Source organism: Seriola aureovittata, chromosome 20 (assembly GCF_021018895.1).
Source record: "Seriola aureovittata isolate HTS-2021-v1 ecotype China chromosome 20, ASM2101889v1, whole genome shotgun sequence".
Classification (NCBI taxonomy): Eukaryota; Metazoa; Chordata; class Actinopteri; order Carangiformes; family Carangidae; genus Seriola; species Seriola aureovittata.
The window spans coordinates 12433917-12460464 of NC_079383.1; positions in this window are offsets into that span (position 1 = coordinate 12433917).

Here is a 26548-nt window from a genome sequence, read left to right on the forward strand (position 1 = left end):
AAGTTTCCCCCATGCTTCCCCCCTCTCCGGAGGCCTCTCAAAGCCCAGTGTTGATGCCAGTGCAGCAGAGAGAATGAGGTGCAGTAGTGAGTAAAAGGGAAAGTAAGAAAGAGCAATAGCCTACAGACCATAGAAAGACTCAACAAGTGTTGCATTGGTTATGTTTCTAGATGCCAGACAAATTGAAAACTCAAAGCAGAAGGATTTTGAGTAAATACAATTTACATGGTTTTGACAGGTATGGAGTATCATGTACAGTTATGCAATAAATGTTCAAAACAACCACTTTTCTGTTTTTCATGCAAGTTTCAGCTAAAAAAAATATGTTATTGGACAGTTTTTGACCCAGGTCTGGAGCACTGACTTGGACAATTCAATAAGTAACAAAAGCTCCTAAGGATGGCTCCTCACTCTGTCTGCTATTCCAGCAATCAAAGCACATGCTGTAGACTCCAACTCAGCTGTGCACTCCACCCAAGGCTATTGTTACTGCGCTGGCAGACTTCACTGTGCATGGGAAAGTCACTAAGAGATCGGCAGCATGTGAATGGATGGATGAAAAAGAAGTCTAATGTGACTACAAAAAGCATAACTTTTAGGAGCGGTATGAAAAATGAGATAGTAAGCTATGGATCAAGTTGCTCACAGAGCCTCTGTGATGAGTCGTATTTGGATAAGTGTTTATTCTGTAATTCTATAAATTCGATTTAAAGGAACAGCTCAAGATTTTGCAAAATACAGCCTACTACAACTTCAATTTCTTGCTAAGAGTTAGATGAGAAGATTGATGCCACTATCATGTCTGTATGATAAGAAGCTAGAGCTACTGTAGGAGACAATTAGCTTAGCAGAGGAGGAAACAGCTAGCCAGAAAAAAATAAAATAAAAAAATAAAATAAATAAAATAAAATCTGCCTACAAGCTTTTTGAGCAAAGCTTGCTGTTTCCTCCAGTCTCCCAGTCTTAATGATAAGCTAAGCTAAATAACTCCTGGCTGTAGCTTCATATTTTGTGTACAAATATGAGAGTTTGGTATAGTAAATATGAATCTAGACTGCCAGTAGCTGGTTAGCTTAGCTAAGCTTAGCTAAGCTTACCTTAGCTTACCGTAAACATGGGGAAACTATGTAGCCAGATTTTCTGGTTTGGTTATGTGCCATACTATTTCTTGGCCAGGTACAGTCATTTCCTGGAGTCACAGTGACGATACAGCTCTGGGAAAAACTAGCACTAACCCCCGGAAAACCACAAAATGTTCATTTTCACGCTTGAGTTTTTGTACAGAAAAAACAAATGACATATAAAATGTTGATTAGTGAGCTGCTGGGCAGATTTTCATACATTTGGACAGTGTTTTGCTGGCTGTTTCGACATTTCCATTCATCATGCTAAACTAAACTGACCGACTGCTGGTGATAGTTTCATATTTACTGTACGGATCTGAGAATGATATCTACCTTTTCACTGTTGGCAAGAATGCAAATCTAATTTCACAAACTGTCAAACTATTCCTTAAATCTGCCATGGCAAGTGTAAATAATGTGCAAGTTAGGAGTTTGATAAAAGAGAATACTTATTCCTACAAAAATATGTTTTATACTACAATATATATTGTTTTTTGTTTTTTTTCCTGAAAGGCAGTTTTATTGGGGCAGATTTGGGGCTGTGAAGTTGTGATGTCATGAGTTGGTTTATGTTGGCCAGGGGGCAAAAAGAAATAGTGACATTTCAAGAGTGGTTTACATTGGTAAGAAGCCCAGTCTCTAACTACAAGCTGTCCAAGCTGCTTTCTTCCGCACGCAGCAGCAACATTGTATCGGTGGAATATACAGTTACATAGCAAATACTGTATGTTTCACACACTCTGCTAGCGTACAACAGGGTGAAGACTTGTTGACACTGAAAAAAACCTGTGGGTGAGAAAGCTTCAGCCCTGTGTCCCCGTCAGAAGTTCAGGAGTGGATTGAGACGCCTCCTTTCTGCAAAGAGCAACAAGCACAGTAATTAAGTCAATAAATATCAGTCTTCTGATCAAAGAGTGCTCTCGCTGAGCTTCAATTTAATTCAAAATTAAATTCCTGCTGTGTTTAAACTGTACATATACCAAGGTGCTAATATAACATCACTGATAAAGTTACCTTTTTTTCATAGGATCCAGCTGAGGCTGGCTACAATGCCAGCTGGTACTGTAACTACAGTACTTATTGCCGAAAGATCACCCAATATAACCCAAAGCCACATAGCCTTGTATTTACTGAATAGCGACCTCTACAAACATGACTGTAGAGAATCTACTCCAGACTGGATGTTTTCCGCTGTTGTTGTCTAGATACAAGTCTGGCCGTTGTTTGGCAGCTCAGAGGAGTCTAAGGTGACTTTGTCCCCAACCTCGGTCACAGGAAGTAAAAAGACCGTAAAAATCATTAAGGCAATATAAAGAGTAAACACTAAATGACAGTGAGAGCCATTGAGGTTCATACGCAGCAGAATTCGAAGAACACTTTTGTTGCAGACGTTGTGGATAATTCCTAGAAGTAGATGACAAAAGGTTAGAGATATTGACAATAGAAAAACTAGCCAGTTGCTGCACCATTAGCTTTATGCAAGGGCCTGTAAAGTGCTTCAAACAATCTTAACAAACATTATGTTGGTAGAACATACACAATTAAACCCCCCTTTTCCCGTAACACTGTTTAGAGTGTGGGAAAAACCTGAGAGATTACTAGAGGGGGGACTTTTTCTTCAGGAATAAGTCACTCAGCTTGTGTATCTATTTTTGACATGTTACATTCCTTTGCCCCCAGATATTCTCACCCATCTATAAGACATTTACAACCATCTTTGATGCTCAGGCCTTGTAAGACTGGACAGAGACGGGCTGTGATCACACACAGACATTTCTCAAGAGGTTCAGATGTCAGCTGAGAGAGACATGCAAACATGAAAAATCCAGCAGGACCTAAACTTAGAGCTGAGACGTTTTATGATGTATCTTCATGACAGCAGGTAACAAAAACTATCACCTGGGACTCAGGAGTGAGCTGCCAAAACCAAAACAACCTATACAAAGATTTGTGAAAAGCTATGCTGTTTTATGCCAGGAAATAATGTCTCTTTTTTTTTTAGTGCAGATATCAAATGCAGCATTTTTAAACCAAGCGGCCCAATTTTTGCCCTGTTCGGAATCAAGCAAATTTTTTATTAATGTGGCCCAATATCATAAATCATAAATTCACCTGAAGGGGCTTAACATTCTGTACATTATGACACCCTCTGTCCTTAGACCCTGAAATAGGACAAGGAAAAACTACCTAAACAAAAACATTTAATGGGAAAAAATGGAAAATCACATGAAAGGCAACAGAGGAGGGATCCCTCTTCCAGGATGGACAGACATGCAATAGATATGATGTGTACAGAATAGACCAATAAAGTAGATTTACAGTAATGACAATCAGGTGACAACATTATAGATTAGTATTACTATGGACCTGAGTCACACGACCTCTCCTACCATGATGAAGATGTTCTAGCTTTTATGTTTTTTTTAATAATATATTTTACAGTTTGACATTACGCGTGAATGCTGAACAGAATAGTTTGCATTTTTTGGAAATATGCTAATTTGATTTCTTGCCGAGAGGGCCCATTTATGGTCTCTCAGAACCAGTTCTTAAGACGTGCTGTCCGACCACATAGCAAATCAAATGTGTTTATAGTCTTTCCGAAAGGCCACACTGGATAGCGGAGTGAAAAGCGGGTCATAATAGAGAGGTGGGAGGCTCAGTATTGTTTAAGAACAGGGGTTAACGGTGCATATCTTCAGACAGTCTCTCCCAGAAGGCATTCATAGTGTTGTGCCCGTTTGTTCGCATTAAAAAGTGCCACAAATAGTGGTGTAACAATTGAAAAAACAGAGAGAGACAAGTTCAATCAAACAGTTGGCCGCTCACGACTCGAAGTGGGTGTGAACGTCGGCTCGTCACTTTTGGAAAGTTACAGAAAATGGTCGAAGCAGACACCCCCTGTGCGACGACAGAAAGGTGTGTGTGTGGGGGGGGGGTTTCCAACACTATCCGACTATTGAAGATGGAGTTCAGAGAGAGTTGATACCACTGATATCTGTATATTAGTGTAATATAAAGCTAGCCAGGGGAGCAAGGATGTAGTTACTGTGGGGCATGGACGGGGTCACACACACACACACACACACACACACACGCACAAGAATAATGTGTAACTCTTTTGCGAGAAAGCAAGAAAGTGCATTATCCAAAATATAAAGATATCCCTTTAATTTGTCCTGCAGTCAGCTCTTGTAAAGTGCAGGAACACGTTTAGCATTCATGGAAACTAGTAAAATCTGTTTTCTGGAAGTAATTGGAAGTAGATTCTTCTGATGAAAGCAGATTTCTTGTGACGTGCTGTGGCCAGTTGGGAGCAAAAAAGATGTTAGATGCATGCCGTCCGGCTGGCTGGTTCAGACTGTGGCTAGATAGGCCTGGAGGCGGTCTAGACAGCAGATGAGCTATGAGCTGGGCCCTGGCACACAGGCCCTGTGGCTGGGACTCTTTTGGGCAGGGCAAGACCTCTGGGACTCATTTGCCGGACAGAAATAATACATGCACTGGACTGTCCTGGGGTCAATACAAGCCAGCATTCGTGATTACAATTTCATGATTTAAATTGATGTGGAGAAAAATGAAAACATCATAAACTAACTATTGTCTAGCTAGCTGAAGTCCACTTTCATGCCTATACCTTTCATCCTGAAGTCATGAGCTGCAAAAATCTGTTTTTCCTATAATCATAATGTTACTCAGGATTTATGATTTGACTGAATTTTTCACCACTACCCATGAAGAAGTGTTCATTATCACAAAGCGGAGAAAAAGCTTAAGTCCTGCTCCCTATGTGGGTGGCTAAAGGCTTGATCCTTGCTTACTTGGCACCTGGTAAGAGCTTTTGTGTGGCTGTGGAAGCACAGCCGAGCGCTGCAACTTACAGAATTCGTGTCCAGAGTGCAGCGGTGACATCTGGTGAACTGTACCATTCATCGTTAAAGAATATGCAAATTGTTATGTTGGATTATTTTTTATGTCAGCTTTTCTTCCTTGATCCTATTAGGGCCCGTTCAAGCAGCTACCTGCCAGAAAACCATGCAACAAAGTACAATAACACAGGCAATACCATTGTTACACTCTCGGTTGTTCCTTTCATGATCTAAGTAGACACCATTGTTACAGAAACTTTCATGTTACAGTGGTTAGATTTAAAAGTGGAGTTCTGCGCTATGGATTTGGCAGAATAGATTCAGCAAGATGTTCCTAAAGCTTAAATTTTATTTTGTTGAGTATGTTGTAAGTTGATTGCACGTGCCAAAGCTAGCTGGGACATTTTCCAGCTCCAACATGTTTGAAAAGGTTGAGCAATGGACATAAATACGTTTCTTCCAGTATACAGTATTGCTGGGTGTGGCGCTTTGTGCTAATCTTTTGTATTAGCTCAGAAGAAGATGAGGCCCACAAACAATTAGACCTGAAACTGAGTAAAAGCTAAAAGTTTTATTTTGATTCTCTCTGTTTCTACCATTCTCCCACAGTTGTTGTTTGCTCTCTTGATTTTGGCCTTGAGGATGACAGAAATCTGGAAATCAAGCCACACAGTCCAGGGAGATTTCAGATGGCTGTGTACTAAAAGAGCTTCAATGCTGGAATTCAGACAGTCTCTCATCTTCTCCCATTTGATTTGTGAATAATATGATATAAAAGAAGGTTAAAGTGTTGCGTGTCAAACAAGCTTGCGTATTTATCTCGTTTGAGTTTCGGTCCATGACGTCGAATGAATAATCAGCAATCAGTCATTAGCAGGCTCTTGCTCAGGCCATATTTATGATGACATCAGTGTTTGTGTTGGATCCGTCTTATCAGAAAAGCCTGAGCTCTCTTGTGATCTGTGTTCCATGAAAGTGATGGATTTTGAGTTAACATGAAGCAAAGTCTCTATGGGTTGCTGGGAGTCCCCTCTTTTGGCCTCTTGTCTTCGTCATCCCTGTTGCGCAGTTTCTAGGTTTTCCCAGGTTCTCCCAAGTGCAGTTGATGGGACTGGTCACAGTGTCTCACACTTTATTGAAGATTTCCCCAAAACTGGGCCAGAAACCACTTGTTGTTTTGGGTCATGGCTGGATTAATCACAACCTATATTTTTGTATTTATTTGATCAGTCAAAGTGATTCAAAATAAAAGCTAAGTGGTGACTTGAGGCTGGATACTCACTCTTGGTCTTCCTGTTTCGGTCCAAACAAGGTGACCTCAGATGTTTTGCGTCGCACCCCCCTTTTTTTTTTTGTGAGGCTTGAACCCGGTGCAGCAGGTGGCATCCCTTGTGAGAATTTACGGCTTGGTTCTTCAGGTTCAGTGCAAACAAACCAAGTTTTATGGAGCAAATACTGAGAGGTCATGGTCCCTGTAGTTTGATTGTACCATGACAGGGAAAATGGCTTCATTTATCCTGTGGTACCTGCGAGATGTTTTCAGAAATTCAAAACTACAGGTTTCCCATATTTTAACTCTCTGAAACAATCATGTCTACTCACATATTTGACCCTGGTGCATTTGAACTCAGTTAAATTATTGGGCTTTTGGATATTGCATTCATTAAGTTAATACCTTTTTTGTATGGTTGACCCTTTAACCCTTACTGATCCCCTAACTTTACCTCTAGCACCAGGTTGGAATTTGTGGTTTTAAGTGATATGTCTAGACGACTATTAGATGGATTTCCATACACCCCTCAAAATGAATTGTGATGCCCTTGGTGATTCCTTAACTTTCCATCTTGCGCCATCATTAGGTCAAAATTTCAATCTGTCCAATACTCTGGTTAATGACCAAATACCTACAAAATGAATGACATTCGGCTGTACTTTGTGTTTGGTCCTAAGTACAAAATGTTGAGTATGGTAGGATGCTAATGTTAGCATTCACTGCAGTTCAGCCTCACAGCACCACTTACATGGTCGCTGACTCTTAATCCATCCTCATACCAAAAAAAACGAGACTAAGTCAAAACCTAGTATATTGCGGGGCTGTGTATGGTCAATGTGCACAATTTAGGACATAGTTGTATTTATATTTTACTAGGTATGTTGAGCTTATTGTATTCTGTTTTTATCTATTGATGTATTTACTGACAACATTGCTTCCTATATGCATTGTGTTACGATTTGGAATTAAATTCTGTTTGGACCCCAGGGCAGATTCAGATACAGACACGACAGGATGGATGTACTAAAAGTTCTTTATTGGCATAAGCCAAACTCAGAAAATGCAAGGGAGAGTCTTAGTGGGGAGTGCAGGGGGGGAAAGGATCCAGGTGGAGGTGGAAAGCCGGCGAGTGAGGGTGAGTATTGGGCGTGGAGACAGCAGTGTAGTAGTATATAGTGGCAGGTAATGGTGGTGGATCTTCAGCAGGAGCAGGCACTGCGCTGATTCTGGCAGTAACAGAAGTGAGGAGAGACACTGGTGAGTATTTTCCCAAAAAACAATGACAAGCAATCAAACAAGATTCCTTTCACTCGAGCACAGGTGGCCTGGAGAGTTACCACATTGAGAACAGAACAATCTGGCAACGAGTGAGTGAAGAGCTGAGGTTCTTATACATAGCTTGATGAGTGATGAGTAACAGGTGTGCCAGGTAGTCAGCACTGCGCCACGCCCCTGTTGAGAAGCACATGCATACACTCACACAATGAGGTCAAAGCACAGGTAAAGACACACAGGGAAAACAAACACAGGGGACATCTAGCAGTCACATTGTGCCTAGTTTCAGCCAGTTTCAGCAGTTTATGTATGCTTCTCTCCCACTCTCTGCGCTCACGTATACAGTATTTTAATACAGCTAAATTTCCAGTAATGCTGTTCTCATTTACATGTTTTTCTGTTTCTGTTGTCAGACAATGGAACATGTTTGAAATACTGAACTGTGTTAACTTCCAAGCCATTTCTAAGCTACCATTCTGCACTGCTAAAATTCTGATTTTGTAACCACAATGTTGTCTGACAAAATCACTAAACACATAAATTAAAGATAAAGTCTGTGCTGTGATTTCGGCTGTATTTACTTGTAAAATGATCACTCCAAGAGAAAGTTACATGCGACAGAATATCGTCCTTCTTTTGTCTCTCACACAAACACAAATAGGTAACAAACTGCTACTGCGCTTTTCTGCGCTCTTTTTGAAAAAGCAACATCCAATGGGGAAACTCCAACTCAGTCATGTGGTATTCGACTGAGCAATGGTGGAATTATAATCACTCAGTCAGTCAGTCACAGACATTTGTGATTATAGGGCTGGCCCCGCTGTTGTGGTCCAACCAAAAAGTGCAGTAAAACATTCTGCCTTGACTTTGATAAATAGATTTTACTTTTATTATTCTATTTTTTGGACATTCTATTCCTGCATGCTGTTTCATTCAGGCTTTTGGAGGGCAAGCGATCAGCATTAAAATGTTTTATCCAAATACTGCTGCCATTGTTATTTTAGGGTAGGACTAAACCAACAGTACAGTAGTTCCTCAATACTTTCCAACTTTCTTGTTTGTGGCCCTATAACAGTTCCTTCTGAAGACATAAATCCTTAATAAATCATAAAGCAGGTCACAAATTTATTTTTGTATTTTAATTTTCAAAAAGGTAAGGCTGTTTTCAGCTGAGGATGAATACACGTTTTGTATTATAGTGAGTATTAACACTCCAGGGTGATGTATGTGGGGTTGACTCAAACTAAACAGTGACCATGTTCATCCTAATGAAGCAACATGTCATCCACTGCAACAATGTGGTTCAACTATGTGTTCCTGATGGTTTTGGGACAACAGCGGAGGTCTATGGAACAGAGAAATAAGCTTGTCCTTTAACGAGAGAGCTGAGAATGTTGAAATCTTGCAATTCTACAGGAGAGTGATGAGAGTTCATTGAGTATTGTATTTCCCCTTCCTCATAAAAATTCAATCATCCCTTTCATTTGTCATGTTTGTGTAGATAGGTTCTTTCCCTCTTCCCGTTTCTGCTGTTTACATGAATATGAACTAGAGCAGAATATAATCAACATCTTCTTGAACTCGGGTTAAAATTTCTACTATTAATGAGCTCTGTCAAACTTTCATTCAAAACCTTACATCATACAAGGAATGTTTTGTAATTCTATCCTGTTGAATCTTTCCACATAGTAAACTTTCTCTTTGTTTCCATAAGCCTTTGACCCATGTGGCGTAAATACGCGGGTGTGTATCTGGCTGTTGTGGATTGTTGCGGTGTGGGTTTTAACCTGCTTTGCATCAGCAAGTGCTTTGACTCTTCTCTGTAGTTTGGTAGCGCTCCCATTTGTTTCTGTCTACTGGCACTGGGTTTCATGATAATCTCATCTGCCAAATAGTTTCACACACTACAGAGTGAAATTGAATTCACGGAAAAACACTGGGCCAAATTCAAATCATCCTATGTAGCCACATGTATAGATTATCAGATGAATGACCCCGTCCACTCACGTACGGTTTCTCTCTGCCTATAATCCAATCCCAGTTTTTGACCCACATATTTAACAGGCAGTAGATATTCATGTTTATCTGCAGTAGGACTGAACTTCCAAAGTTCATGTCAGATGAGAAGAAAACTAAGCCAGGTTACTATGAGAACCATCCAAAGGTCATCCTTATTTTTCACGTCATTGTAGTATAATTGAAAACCGCTCCTATAATTTAGCCCTGTACCTGACCCGAGCCGTGTGTTCAGTTGTGCTTAATGTATCCGTTTTTGCCTTTGATGTGCTTGGCAGAAGTTTTAACCTTTTAACGTTTTATCACTGCTAGAGGAAAGTCCCAGGCTCGGTTCGTCTTACACTATTATATGTCCTCGGTACATGATGCTCAATGTATTCCAGGTGTTATTTTGTGAACAAGTGGTGTAATTTAACATTTATGCTCTACCTGCTTCTCTTTAATCTGTCTTGTCCTCTGCAGTTACTGGCTACCTACTTTTCCCAGAATTCGCCAAGACGTTTGATTTTATTCATTTCAGCTGCAGATGTAGATTGTACTGTGCATGTTTGGAATAAATAATGTGGTCTGGAGATTTCATTTTTCAGTCTCCATCAGAAAACATTTGAGAACATACTGATGCAAAACCGTCAAACCTTTAATGACCCTTTATTGAAATATGATTGTGTGTTTATTCAAAAGGAAATTATTTAACAGTAGTTATAAATTATCTTCCTTGCTTGGTAATCAAAAACATTATCCATGATTTTTTACTAATCTTCTACATTGTGTTAACTTATACACATTTTCATCAGCCTTTTCTATGCAGCCAGAACCTGTGTCTTTTACACTCACACCGTTCGGATCTGGGTGCTCACATCAAACATAAGCACAGAGCCTCCTGTCAGTTTTGTTCAGTAGAAACTCCAGTCAAGTTTATTCAAACAAGACAACCTCATCCTCAACAATATTGACAAAAAGATAGAAAAGGCTGCATTACTGAGTGCAACGACTCCACTATAAACAGGGGGAAAAAATGATGATTGATGGAAGATGAAGACAATGTGGTCTGTCTATTCTGGAGCAAAGTTCAGTTTCACACTGAACTTTACACAAATGCAAGTCCAAATTCACTCTCCTTTCAGTCCTGTTTTGCTTTCCTCCAACTCCCGTGGGAAATATTTGTGTTTTTAGCTGCTAAAAGCTCCTGTAGTGGATTAGTTATATTCTCCAGTGAGTCACTGACTGTCTGGTGGATGTGTGGAGCTGGGAAATGTAGAGTTGGGTAAGAATTTATTCTGGATGTATAAGTGTGAGCGACTCCTTTCACATTGCATATTTGATCCACTTGCAGAACAGATTTAAAGTCAGTTGTTTTTTGAAATGTTACATATGGCATGTTGCGTGACATAGCTAATGCCAAAAACTGCTGGAAATAGTCACATCCATTTCTCCTCTATAGCTGTTTGCAACATTGTGGCATGAGGGCTTCTTTTATGCACCATTGTGAAAGGTTTAAATAGCACTCAGAGTCTATCTTCCCAAAGCTGCACTGCTTGTTGTGGCAGAAATTGCTTGTTATCAACCAGGAAATTTGTCTGGGGCTTGCTAGGCCCAGGACTGGTCAGCCCTGGGCCAAAACAAATCCACCCAGCTGCTGGATTTCTGCTCTGGTTTATTCAGCGGTGAGTGTGTACAATGTATCCCAGCATCCCTAAGCCAATGCACATTTCCTGTCCCTGTTTCCTGTTGAATGTCAAAGTGCTATAGAGACTCATCAAGAGACACTGCTGCTACACAAGTGGTCAGTGTTTGCAACGGCTGCACATGGTTACAATTAGTGCAAGGTCTTTTTTCGTCTTATTGTCTGTTTTTATTGCCTTTAAACAGATGAGCATCATCTCAGAATATCAGGCTGAAACTGAGGCCACAAGAGGAATGAAAATATAGCTAACCTAAACTGCAGATACTTGACTTTCTGGGATTGCTGGCAAAGAAAACCAAGGAATTTGTTATACTTGGAACAGCAGCGTGAATGTATTGAAAAACCTACAGCTGTCAGTTCAATGAGAGCAAATTCACAGTGGTAGGATTCAATGAAATATGAAAAGGCAGTGAATTCAAAGCCATGCTCGTTTTTCACTGCACTAAATCAAACCGTGTCTGTCATTTTATAAGCTGATATGTCCAAAAATGGCAAAAAAAGGAGAAAAAAACTTATGGTGATTTCGTTGACAGATGTGAAGCAGTGATTTCAGGCCAAAATATCCACAACTGTCCTCCCAGATCATCAGGGAGTCTGTTACTGTGACTCCCCCTGCCCCACCCTAATGTAACACAATCAATGCACAATATTACATGATCTTACTCTGCCATATATAACAAACCTAAGAACTACTGATGGTCATTTTCATGCTTTAAAGGTTCTGTAAATGAGATTTTAAATAATATAGCAGCAAACAACTATTTCCCGTGAAAAGATATAGTGGAGTAATGGCGTCCTGAGCAGAGAACGAAGTCACACCCCCTGTGTATGTGTAATCTGAGTCTTCCTTGTTCTTTGTTTTGGTTTCCAGTCTGAAAGCACGTGCATGTTAATGCCTGTTAGTGCACTTGCATATTAGTGCACGTGACCCCCTCCCTGTTAAATTATTGGTCATCCCCACATTTATAAACACACAGGCACGGCCCAGGCATTGGGATGGCACAGTGCAATACACAGCACTCAGGTGAAAGTGAATTTCCAGAATTTCCTCCACTGAAAATACCATGCTTTTCGTTTAAAAAAGGCCTCCGACAAAGACAGAGGTAAGACCAGAGAACAGGTGGACTGGCCATGGGGCCTACCGGCTCAAATCCCGGTCAGCCGGGAGACCATCAAAACATTCTGTTACGGCAGCATGCCTTCCCAGTGTTTTTTGTCCTTTTCCTGTACTGTCTCCCCCTATAGCTCCGCCCAGGCCCACCCTGATTACTTCTTGAGATGCACCCGACCTGGGAAAGAAGGCTTAAAAAACTCTGGTCCCAGCAAGAGAGGTGCAGAGGCTTTCGGCATTGGGACGGCTGGTTTTCCTGCTTCTCAGTCTGAGATTTTTGTCATGTTCTCTTGTGTCTTTTGGTGTCTTAATTTAGTGTCCTGATCCTTTTGCACTTTTATGTTAAATAAACCCTTTATTATTTTATTATATATATTTTATTAAGAGGAGTCTTATGAGTTGTTGTTGGGTCACTGGTGGAGTCTTGAGCGTCCCTTAGGGTCACTTAAAGGTGAGGCGTAACAGATGCATTAAGGTTTTTTAAGTTTTTAGCGGCTCCATCAGTGTCATTCGTGTGGTCCCAGTGGATAAGTCCAAGGCTGAATTTCTTTCTCAGTCCAGCTGTGGAGCCAATACTGGTCCTGCTTTACCGAAATGGAGAATTGGAGCTGGCTTTTCTCGATGTGTAAATAACTTGATAGCTACATAATGTCAAAATGTTTCTGTTTTCAGTAGAGACCAGCTACAGATGGCATGATAATATTTGCCAACCGCTGTTACCGATACTACAAATTTGTTCGGCAAATGTCTATCGGTAGCTCAGCGTTGCTGTGGAGCATATCACAGCAATGCTAGCGTGGGCAAATGGTGCTTCTATACACAGGGTAACTTTATTCAGTTGTGCTTTCTTGTTGTGTGTTAAGTAGCTGCTTTCACTGGGCTTTGTAACATCTTGCTGACGGAGGAAAAAAGAACTTGCATATAGCACTTCTCAGCATCTTATTCTCATTAGCCCCAGAAAATCCTGAGGCAATAGCGCTATCCTATAAACACAGCCTTGATAATGCATGAATGAAGTTTAGGCTTAGGTCAGGCTTAGTTAGGTTGTTGTTCAGGCCTAGTCAGATGCTTGTAAGCAATACTTAAATTTAGTGAATATGTCATAGTATCCCCATAGGTCCCCATAAGATTATATGGTACTTGACTAAGGCCATTCTTTATATGGATCCTATAATCCCGGATACGACAGATAATCACCTCAGGATACCACCTGTCATAAAGTATACATGTGAGGATAGTGAGTTCTGGTGCTTGACCCCTGGCACCTCCTTTGTCAGACTCTGCTCCGCTCCTTTCTCTGTGCCTGGAAGAGCCCTCCTCTATAATTCAAGTTTCCCTGCCCCTGACTCCAGGCGTTCTGTCCGAAACCTCACACAGCACATCCTGCAAGCTTCCCAGTGCACTGACCCTTTCCTCTAACCCCTATAACACCTGGCACTTTAGACTTGGTCAAATGTGAAGGGTCAACCATTTTTGGAGCTGGGTTTACAACATTACTAATTTATCTATTTGTTCCTTGAAATATAACTGTTGTATATTTTATTTATTTTATTTTATTTTTGTAAATTGCATTTTCCCACCAAATGTACAGCTTATATTTCAGCTCTAGTTGAGCCCACAGAAATATGTATCTGATGCTGGGCTATTAATAATCTCTTGAAATTCAGGTGAAATGTCCTCTATAATTCCAATAGCATGGCATCAATCAAATTTAGGCAACTAACTTTGTTAAATGTTGTAATTATAGACTGTCGTCCCAAGAGGAACGATGCCATCAGCTGTTTCAGCAACTGCCCCAAAGCTACTTCTGTTTATGTTTGGGTAACAAAACCCTCCACCGGGCGGGGCAATTATGAAAGGAGCAAAGGAGGAAGTCGGGATGGATGAATCAGCATGACATCAGATTTTAACGTGAAAGATGCACATGATTGTTCTAGAGGTTATGAACAAACAATGTATTTTTTCATAATTATGAAGACTTGTTGAATTAAGTTCAACAGTGCTAACTAACTCACAGTATAAATCTCAATATAAACTGGAGTTGAAAGCGAATATGCTATTCATCTATCTCTTGTTTTTGTCTTTTTCACATGGTGGGAAAAAATTCTCTCATTTTTTTTAATCTGCTGCCATGTTTTTATTTGAGCACATTGTTCACAAGTGACTGCCATTCCCATCAGCTACCATTACACCTCATCCTCTATGTCTATTGTTATTATTGGACAGACCACGGTTCAGCGGAGAAGCAGTGTCCTTCAGAGGTATTTCTCAGCACTGTTGTAATGACAAACCTTTCTCTGCCCTCTGACCCACAGAGCTCAGTCCCCAGACACACAGTAGCAGAGTGATTCCAGATGGAGGGAGTCTGTGGTAGGAAACGCGTCGCTGTTTGAGCGTCATCGCCACAATTTCGGGTTTCAAACACATTCCAAGATTGACCAATCCCAGTCAAACCAGTGACCGTAGAAGTGACGAATATTATTTCAGCGTTATGGCCAAACGTGCTTTTAACAGCATGCAAACTTACAGGCAATCAAACCCATTGCCTAAAACAGAACCAGGTGTTATATGTAAAAGAGCTGGATTTTCTTCTCCTCTCTCAAAGCTTTATAGCTTCTGTGAAAGTCATTCCAGTCGATGTGCAATGCAGTGTGTGTTGAGGACAGAAGGGTAGTGAGTCCGCACTATCAAATGACTTCTCACCCAGTAACATTTCCCCTGCGCCAATAACGCAGTCTGTGAACTTTCCTCAAAATCCAGTGCAACACGTGTGAATACGCTAATGGCATAAACAAGCCCATCAATAAGAAAAACAGGTGCGCTCTCAAATGCACTCCGTTCACATGTCAGGATACATTTCAGCTGCCATGACTGTGGACGCTATGAGACAGAGGTGGTCCCAAGCCTTGTGACCGTTTGGAGGAAGAAACATTTCCATAAAGGCATTAGTCACCGTAAAAAACAAATAACAGTCTCAACGGTGATCAGTCAGTCTGGAGCAGTCACTTCTTCTTCTTCTTCTCTTTCTCATTATGCGTGTGTGCATGTTTGGCTGGAGAAATCACTGGGAAAAGGTGATCTTTTCTTGGATGCAGGAACCAGGAGGTGCCATCTGCTGTGAGGTCGCATATGCTCACCAAATTATGTAATACTACCTAACCCTTAGAATTCTACTATGAGATCAGCTGGCAAAATATCCCTCTCTTTTTCAATGGCTTTTCTTAATGCACGGTAAGACTCTGAGTCACCAACATTTCCATGAATAAGCCACCAGCTGGATTAGTTTTCGCTTCTGGGCGGGCTGAGTCAGGGGGATTGGGTATATATTTGAGGTAAAAGTTGAAAAGGTTGCAGGCCCCTCTAGGAATCATTATATATGCTTATTTGCTTTCTTGCCAAGTGTTTGGTGAACAAATCGATGGAACGCTCATGTCTGTATGGCACATAAGAAGCTATAGCCAGCAGCCAGTTAGCTTAGCTTGGCCTGCAAAACCACAGCATGTAATTTTTTTACACTTGGCTTCATGTATGGATTAGAAAAATGAGACACAACATGTTAATTGGTGACCTTTAGAGGGGTTGCTAGACAAATTTTGTTACTTTTTTTTCTTGGTTATCCCCCTTTTCTCATTTTTCGGCCAACATGAATTTCCTCCTGATTATATCAATCTGCAATTTCAGAGGACAAATGGAAACTATGACCAGGTGACAGCACGATCTGACTAATGTCAACGTGATGGTATTTCGTATATTTCGTGCCAATCCAACTAGCCACCATGATATTGCACAAGATAAATGAAAGGTTTGACTTGCTGGTGGCACTGGATGAAAGTCACTTAAGTCACTTAGGATTCATCCACTGAGCAGTATAGATATCTGTAGCAATTCTAACGTCAATTTAGTTGAGACATATCTCAAAAAAAAGCAATAGTTTTCATTGTAGCACCAGAAGAAAGGTCAAGCGATCACCAAAGTGATCAGGAGTCATCCTCTGGGGACCGTAAATGTCTGTACAAAAATTCACAGTAATCCATACAGAGTTTGTTGAGATATTTCAGTTTTGAGCCAAGTGGTGGAACGACCAACCCAACCAGACAGACCATCCAGACAGACTGAGCAACATTATCATTTTACAGCTTTACTGCTGGCGTGGGTAAAAATGGAAACTAATGAACTGAGAAACACCGATCCTCTGTTTGGAAAACTTTTATATACTGATCTTATTTTTTGAATGAAATTCTTTAAACCCACCCTAAATCACTGTATGATGACTTCATGGTTCGCACTGTTCCCTCAGCAGTTCGGCGATACAGTTTTATATCAGTGTAAAGGCATTTTCCAAATTGTCTGCTTGCTACCAGTAAAAAGTTATTTTTTGAACTCTCACTCCTCATATTAGTTGATCCTACAAATGTGGTATAAAATCTGGAACGCGTAGACACCACAGAATGTAAACACAGACCAACTGTACATAAATATCTCAATTTAGCATTCAGCTGCATCCAAGTGGCATCTAAGTGGGAATCCACAGGCTGCCGCATTTTGTTTTAACTGGAAGACTTTGAGCTCCAGATTTGTCTCAAATCCCCTCCAGCTGGACACAGAGGCAGTTTTTACACCAAGCCTCACCGGGTGTGAAATGGATTATTTAATAAAGATTTCTTTACTTTGCATATGCTCTCTAGCCAGATCTTGTCAGGCTCAGGGATAATGCTATGGTATGGGAAAGAGTCAGATTTTTGTCTAATGAAGTGTTTGGATTTGGTTTAAAGTACACTAAATTGGGGATTTCCAACCTTCTGAAATTTGTGTTTTATTGTGTTAGTGTTGCTCATTCTGGGATCTTTAGTGATTTTCAGTCAGTGTAGCATATTCATCATATGAAGAGAAGAAAAATTAGACATCTAGCCAAAAAAAGTAAAGTTAGTAATCCTTGGTCTTTGTCCATCACTCGCTTTTATTGAACTGTCATGAAAAAAAGCTTCAATTGTAAATCTTGTTTCAACACAGGAACTACTAGTCTGCTACTGTCGCGTCCCTGCCCTGAGATGAAAGCAAGACTCCGACCCATAATTATGTTTTTGTATAATGTGTTAATTAGTGAGCATTGGACTCATTTTAGACAAAGCCTGGCTGGCTGTTTACCCTTGTTTCCAGACTTTACGCTAAGCTAAGCTAGCCTTCTGCTGCCTATTTAACAGACAACAGAAAATTTGTATCAATTTTCTCATTTCGCTTTTAGAAAAAAAAAAAAAAGAAAAGAAAAGAAAAGAAAAAAAATTGAAATTCAAGGTTATCACCCAACAACACTGAACCCAATATCCATCCTTTACGTCCTCTAAGCCATGAGTTGTCGGCCCATCTCTCGCCGGCATGTGCAGTGTCAGTGACGTGACCCATGTCATCAAGACCAGGCTAAGGAAACACATTCCTGGAACTCAACCATATGTGGAGGAAAAGCAGTGGGTGGTAGTGACGTAAAACACGCTCAAAGACCATACTATTAAGACCCCTAAAACAATATTCCCTTCTTCTCTGCTTCCCCTCTCCTCCCAGCCTCTCAGGTTGGACACTTGAGTTGGCAGTTTAAGCATAAAATATTTGCAAGTACTTTTTAAATGGCAATAAAAGGAGATTTAAGCATGTTTGGGTTAGTTGCCATGTGAAGAATATTAGTGCTCAAGATCTGTATCTTTTCTGTTGAGTTTGTTCTGTGTTAGTTGTGTTGGCGGCTCTCATGTCTCTGCATCTGCTTCAGGGAAACGGCTCAGAGGAACTAAACAGGATGGACGTCACGGGGGGTTAAACTGTGCTCACCTCAGCTCGCTGTCACGTTTCTTTCCAGTAAACAGCATCACATAGTTTCACTGGTCAACAGGACAAAATAACACACATAATCATGACTATCATTTCGTTTTTTGTCATTTGCCGTGAGAAAAATATTTTGAAAGCTGATATGTGTTTTTTTTGCATGAATGTTGACTATAACAACTGTTGCACAATGTCGAGTGAGTGGGCTTTTGTTGAACCCAACTGTGTGTCCATGAGTGGTTCTTTTCCTGAATCTCTGTGATTCCCCGTAGATGTAACTGACGTAATTCTGCCAGTGTTATTGCAAAGAGCCATTAGAGAGATGACGCAGCCTGGCACAAAGGCTGGTGTAGTAAAATACATGCAATTCACAGAGGAGTTCACATACACACACACACACACACCAGGGTACATTATGTACAGTGGCAGAGAGAGTTTGTTAAAGAGGCCTGTGGGGATAGTTGGCAGAACTCCCTCAAGCAGAAGGAGTCAGAAAGTGAATTACAAGTCAGATGGATAGGTGTATGCGTGTGTGCAAATGTACAGACTACTGTGCATGTTTAACTAATTCTATGTCATGAATCAGTGGATTAATGGTTTTGTTTTAACTGTCTCCATCATTCCCTTTTTTTTTTCTTCCTGTAAAACATGTTGTAACTTGTGCCCTATAAATAAAGAGTTGCTTGCTACTGATATGTATCTTAAATCATTCAGACACACAACATTAACACTTTTACAAGCGAGTGTGATTATTTCCGACTCATTTTTTGCCTACACTTTGTCATATGACTCATTATTTGGAGTACTTCAATTGGCAGAATAATTTCTTGTTTCAAAAGTCTCTTTAGTGTGTTAACCAAAATTATTTCAAGAGACCGCATGATCCTGTTTACAGTTCAATATGGGGGGGGTGGGGGGTGGATTTGGTCAATTCTTCTGCTTTTATTCATGTGTCAAAAAGTTTTCAGTGGAACCCATAATAATTTGAAGTAATTTAGAAGCCTTTTTATAAAGTGTGACCCTGATGACCTTTGCAATGGTAGTATGATCTGTTCCTTGAAAGAAAATGAAACCCAGGACGCAGGTTGATGCTGAGGACATGGTTATATTTGTATTGTAATAATCCATTCACTAAGCCAGTATGTTCGAGTGGAATGGAAATAAAATTATCCAGCACAATACACCATCCAACCCAAAATCCAAATATTGGTTACCCACATTTTAGGCCAAATAAAGACAAACACAAATTTAATTGCCTGATATACAATCCCTCCTTTACCTCATTTTACCCCTCGGATGTTCAGTTTTTCTTTCCTCAATAAGATGCGGACTCCCCCTCTTAGACAGAAATACTGTCCAACTGTGTAGGTGTTTCCTTTTGTTTATATGAGCATTTGAGTTTCACCTCATTCGGTTCATGATGATATTTATTTTGCTTGTTTGGCTTGTGCCCTGAGCCACTGCTATGACCAAAACTTGTTCTGCTGGTTAGCCTGTCACTGCTGACTATAGGTGAGCTGCAGGACATGGGACCTGCGGTGTCTGGCACAGCGGTCACAACCGATGTTGGGTTGGCCGGGGATGGACAGAGCAGGGCAGGGCAGGGCAGGGCTGGGACAAGCAGTGGTCAAACACTGAATCTGTCTGCGTGTCTGATCTTAAAAGTTAGAGTGTGAGGTGTGGGTGAGAATGGCATTATGGTGGACAATCCCTATTTCTTGTATGTCTGCTTTGATTCACTGAAAAATCTCTTTTATCAAAGTTCAGCTTATTAGTTACAGTTAATAATAAGGTTAAGGTTAGAGTGAGGTTTAGGCAAGTGAAGCAGCTTGTTTATCCAACAAGTCCTCAAACCTGAACAACCATATAGGTCGTATAATTATAATAATTAACACACCGACTGTATCAAGATCTGCGTACCTACCTTCGTCGCCGTGGTTACTATAATAACGGTTGTGTCTTGGTTACAAAAACTACTTGGTTAGGTTTAGGAAAAGATTGTGATTTGGGTTAAAATAAGTACCTCCTCAACATTAGACGATCTTTGTTGTCATGGTTACAATAATACCATTGGTTAACTTTGTCGAACGGTCATGGATAATAGAAACAACATACCCACCCAAGCTCCCTCAAACGTGGACTTTGTCGCTTTATATACTACATCACTTTGCTTCTCGCTTTGCTCCTGTCATAAATACTCCGGCCACTAGATGTCGCCTTACAACAAAACGTAACTATGGGTCATAATAACCTGTTGCACAACTGACATATGGGCAAATGTTTTTTACAGGACAGTCTCTGTTTATAGCCCATCTGGAGACCACATCACATAACTTTGATACTTATATGTTGTGTTGAAAAGCATCCGTCTCAAACAATAGTGTACAATAGTGGAGCAGGTATTTATAAAAAAGAGTAGTCGTATCCCAAAGTATCGCCTACTCCATTTTTTATCATGCACAATCAAATGAGATGGATTCTGGGATTGATGAAGGAGAGGACTGCTTAGATGACTTGTTGTCCATGGTCGGTTTCTGATATTTCCCTGCGTCCTCTTCACCTTTCCTTTAATTACTTCTCATTTTCTTTGCCTTTCCTCTTGGCTTCTGCCACAAAGGTGAGTGTGTAGAGAGAGGGATGATGGATGAGAAGAATGACAGAGTGTTTGTGTTTAGTCCCATCTGACCTTAATCCTGTTACTTCTCAAGACTAGGCAACATGGACTCGCACATTCCTACTTGAACACACACATTGCAGCATTACGTAGGCTTGAACGTGTGTTGTTGAAGGACAACACAAATTGCTTCTCTCCCATTTACTCGTAACAGCTGTGTTCTGGTTGATTAACCACAGGAATCCCAGTGCATTACATTTTCTAAATAACATCTCAGAGCGAGTTTCAATTTCCACCATTGTTTAGGTCCAGTTGATCTCGCCAAATGCACAGGGAATAATACAACAGTGTGTAGGAATGACAACGATGGCAGCAGTGTATCATTTTCAAAGAGGTCTGACTCAGAGGACTGAAACGCACTATTTACATTTTGTTAGTTTGAGTGCAATTCCATATCAGTGCAAATGTTTGTTAGTACAGTGCTGCCATCCAGAAATGGAGCCCTCACACCAACCCTCCAAAAGCATAGAGTCCGTTATGCAGCCTTGTATTGCTCACCTTGAATGCCATGGCAATAAAAACAGAGGAAAACATAGCTAATTCTCAACAGGGCATCCCATATCCCACTGATTTGTGTGAGACATTAAACTGTCATTTTAACTTTTTAATCTGCTCTCTGTTCATTCCAAGGCCTGAGCTCAACAGTCTGGTTCAACGGGAGGCTGGAAACACTGCAGCTCTTTCTTTCCAGGGCTGCAGTTGAACCCACAGTTCATGTCTGATCATTTATGTTCTATCAGTTTAAAAGCCATGTGACACACACCTGTCCGCGCTCCTTGCACAGGCTTCCCATCACCCACTCATCCTTTCCATCTGCTCTACGCCTCCATGTACAGCGTCTGGTATCCCATGCTTCCTTCTGTCAGATAAGAGTGGAGAGGAGACACAGCTCAGCTCAGCTCAGCTCCTTTTCTCTGGAGGAGTACAAAGGAGAGTAATATAGAGTGGAAGATCTATAAGGAGTTTAATGTGAGAGTGTCATTATTCACAACGTCTAATACCGTATATGATGAATGGGACTATTAAAAGTACTTTGTGCGGCTACTGTGCTGCTGTCTCTGATGGATAAGGTGAGTCCCATGTGACCATGACCCCCTAGGGACATATATCACACATCATTTTCTTTTCTTGCTTCCAACTATTCCTTTTTCATAAAATAATGCAAAAAAAGATTTTTGCTCCTCCTGTATGGAAGTTTCCTCTCTGAGTACAAACAGCAATAGTGATATGTGCTCACACCCAACAGTGATGTCACAGTGTACTGACACACCCTCAAGTAGATTTGTGCATCAGTGCAGCAAAGTAAAAATAGGACTGTCAGCTCCTTCCTGTTTTATTTTGATACTCACCTCTTATCTCATTCCAGGTCCCTGCACTTCCTGCCCTCCTGTGCTTCCCACTCGTGTGATTACTTGACCCTGCCCTAATGTCTTACACCTGTTTGTCATTGTCTCCCTGTGCCCCAGTATATTTAGTCTCAGAGTTCCCTTCACTCTGTGCCAGTTCTTCTTGTCCATTTGTGTTGAGTTCCAGCCTTTCCTCTACATATTTGGTTACAAATATATTTCTAAGTAAAGACTGTTACTTTACCTACTGACTGCCGAGTTGTGCTTTTGTTCAGCCCATACAAACTGTCTCTGAAGACCGGACCAAACAAGTCACAACAGGACTGAAGGGGTCCAGGTCAGGCCAGGAGTCAGGAGAACGCCTATAGAAAACTCAAGGTATCACATCCAACACCAAAGATCCATCTTTGACACAAAACGGGTTACAACCCGGACTGCGACATGCAGTTGAAAGTGAGTTGATATTATTTTTTTCACATTCAGTTTAAACATTGCCATCACCCCATTTTTTGACGATGATGACTGATGGAAAACACCTGCTGTTAGCCTGTGACATTCACCAGCTGGGGTGTGACCAAAGTGCAACATGCTTACAAGTTTCAGCCAATGGAGGGCAGTATAGTTGCAGTTTTCCACCACATATTATTTGATCTGGATCTATTCCTACACAGCAGCAGTTGCTCCCTGCAGGAAGACGCGGCCTCAATATTATGTCACTTTATCAAGCTGGTAAAATCCTTTGGTATTAAGCAGTAGCTTGGTTGCAGAAAATGAGCTTGCGGTGTGGCGTTCACTGATTTTACTAAAGTTCAAAATTCTCGCCTGCCTTTTGGAGCCAGGGGATGTGCAAAATGAGAGGCAAGTGCGATGTTTGTCAGCACGTCACTCCTCCATTATAAATGAGAACGTGATGATGTCAGCTTGACAGCCCAAAGTAGCATGCTCTCTCGAGGACTCGGCGGTGGTCGACCAAGCAAACGTGTTTAAATGCACGTCAGTTTCTGTGGCTGGAATCAGAATCAGCAGGCTGCAATCCAGACCCAACCACCATGTAAGTTGGCTCCTGCACTCTCAACCTAGAGTTTGGCCAATAACTACAACGGTTACTACCACTAACTACAACCTGGCAATATTGTGTGAGCTCATGCTAACACTTGTGTTTTCTCTCAAGTTCAATAAATAAGGAGACTCATATCTTGCATGTGTTGTAGATAAACTAAAGGCGACTGAGTGGCTATAAAATGCAACAATGCACCTGAAAACACTTTACAGGAAGAATTTCACTGCAAAATCGTTACTATCACTTCCCTTGCCCTCGCACAGTCACAGTTAGCACTTCATTTCCTTGGCTGTGGTCTCAAGATCGAGAACTCCAAGCAGTGGAAAAAAATGTCTCTCTCCACTTGGCTGGTGTTAATGGGTTCAGGCTACTCAGAGAAAACAGACCTCTCTAATCCTCCATGGATACAGCCGTGTCAATAAAACCCTCTGCCATTTAATACCTCTCTTTGTAACAGTGAAATACTGCTGAGATACACAGCCAAACGAGAAACTTTAAAAGCCCATTTTATTTTAAGTTGAGGCAGCATTTCTAGCTTTTTTTTTTTTTTCTTTTTTTTTAACAAGTCAACAGAATTGAAATGGGCATCAAATAAACAAACACAGAAGGGCTGTGTATGGATCTCTTTGTTTCTGGTCGAAGGGATATTACCATGCAATTTTCCTTGTCTCTTTCCCACAGATGCATTAACTTTGAAAGCCCTGCTTTAGAGATGGTAAGCATAGAATTGACCCTTGGCGTCACACAAACCCATTGATAGAGCGATTGTGCCTACGCCATTTCTTCCATTTATCGTTTCGCCTCCATACTGAACATGCAGAGGACATTAGGTTCAGGGAGATGCAGTTGTGATTTTGCTATTTCTGCTGATTTATGTTTTATTTGTTCTTGGACGATATTCGGTCATACAGAAACTTATTGTTTATTCGTTTGTTCTTTCCACAACAGTATGACATTTTGGGAATGTCTGCTGGACTACAGAGGGGCCCAGAAAACGGAGTGCACACAATAAGACAGCAGTGAAGAGAAAGGCAGGTTTCCTGAGAAGCAGTTATGAATGTGACTTGTATTGCAGTCTCTCATTTCATTTGCAATGCTTTGTTTTCTCCTCAGGATACTGCACTGCACACCTCCTGTTCTCATATGATCTACACCTCTCAGGCATCTGTAAAGTAAACAGGCCTTAAATCTTTATGGGAGGTGTTGAATGGGAATATTTCAATGGCTCGAAGCCAAAGCCACCAAACAAAATCAATGTTAATGATATACAGTAAAATAGTAGCTCCCTTGGTTGCTTTTGAATGCTGTGTGGCTTGGTGGATTGTTCATTTCGAAACAAGTGTTTCTCATTATGTCGAGTATTGTGCTTGGCAAGGAGACCATGAAAATCCTGCCAATGCAAAATCTGCTTTCCAGTGCCTGCTTAGAATACCATATATAGTTTCACCTGTTATCCTGCTCAATTCTCAGAGATAATCCACACAGTCAGCGTGTTTCCATGTCTTTGTTAAGCTTTTAGAAGTATGTTATGGCTGATATCCTGCGAAACAAAGCACTTTGTGCATGTATAGTTAATTTAATTTCAATGCTGATTCCAAAGCGTTCTTTTTGCTGTTGTTTTTTTAATGTTCAGATTCAGAGCATAATCCTCTGAGCCTTCTGGTTTGTCTTCGGTGACCTCAGTGATTTGTTGGTAGTACTGCAGAAACCATCTGACCTTACGTTGCACTTTGGAGCAAGTGGAGGCGTGCATAAATCATCAAGTAGAATGCTAAAATGCTGAAAAATAAGGAATTAACAATAATGAAGCATCTAAATTAATCTAATAATCACATTTTATGAGTTTATAAAGCCAGAAAAGCTCCATTTGCTCTGCACAACAGTAATAACTGGAGCAGCAGGGTGTGCATTCATTGTGAGCTTGAATTCCGGTTTGAAATTTATTCAGCTTTAATGTTGAATGCTCTGCTCCCTGTGAAGCCTTTTTTTTTTTTGTCTGGCAGCCATCTTGAAAATAACATGTTGGTTTGTAACAGAGACGTGGAATTTGTGACACACTGATGCGAGTATTCCAGCTTTGACCCATCTCTGTAAGTGGAATGTCTCTTTGAAGATAAGTGGACATTTAAAGAACTATACCACCAGTTCAGAGGTTACACACTCAAAAAAAAAAATGACTCGCACAGGCTGCATAGCCATCAATCCCGATTGAGAATCGGATCGTCACACACGCAAACACTCACACACAAACACACATAATTTACTACCCTCCTCAAAGAGGATTTGTTTTTGAATCTTCACATTGTCACAGAAAATTCCCCCTCAGGAAAACATTTTTGCAACTAACAATAGTCAGATTGTATTGTTGTGTTGAGTCATTGCTTTTAAAAGGTCAGGGCGGACAAGCTGTGTAGTGGATGATTCAGCTGATTTTAATCAATTCAGTGCCTGAGCTTAGTTTTCTTTGCTGTCTTGATGTTGAATTTTCAAATTTGCACAAAGTTTTAATGCGTTTACTTTTGATAATTAAAGAAGGGAACAATGACATTCGAAAATAACATCTATGAGTAGCATTATAACGAAAGGGAACACTCCAGAGAGAGTTCAAGCAGCAGATGTCATGATTGCTTTACCTCATGATTTTGTGACTGAGGAGATTTTCTTCTTGTGCAGAGCAAAAACTCCGAAACAAATCAACCAATCATTTTTTTTTTTTAACTATGTTTGTGTCCATATTGCACATTCAGCAGTGGTGTATCAGATTGACCTTGTTGCATTTAAACCACTTAACTTCACCACTTGTAATTACACGAGCCCAGATTTCATGTTTTTCCTCCACTAATTGGCAATACAGCCTCTTTCTAAGAAATAAAAACCAAAACTCTGCATGGTTTCACCAGAAATGTATTGTCAGCAGTGACTTCACTGACACCGATTACTGCAGATGTCTGACATTTTTCAAACCATAATGAGTGCTATTTTGGTACTTGAGCTGTGTGCATGAAAATCTTATTATATGCTTATAAGAGGGCATGTTGAAATTTATATTAATAGTAATGTGTAAGAAACAAGCATTTAGATCATCTCTATCTAATTATATAATGGTGTTTTTTATATGTCACTGCATGTTCTTAGTGACAAAGTCAAATTCTAAAGCAATACTCCTTTAGAGAGACTATTCACTGAGAGTTCAGTGTACTGGATATCTCATAGGAAGTTGGAACATATTGCTTATGTTTCCTCTGTCTGCCAACAATAAAAAAAAAAAAAAAAAAAAAAAAACACCTGGGGTAATCATTTCTGCT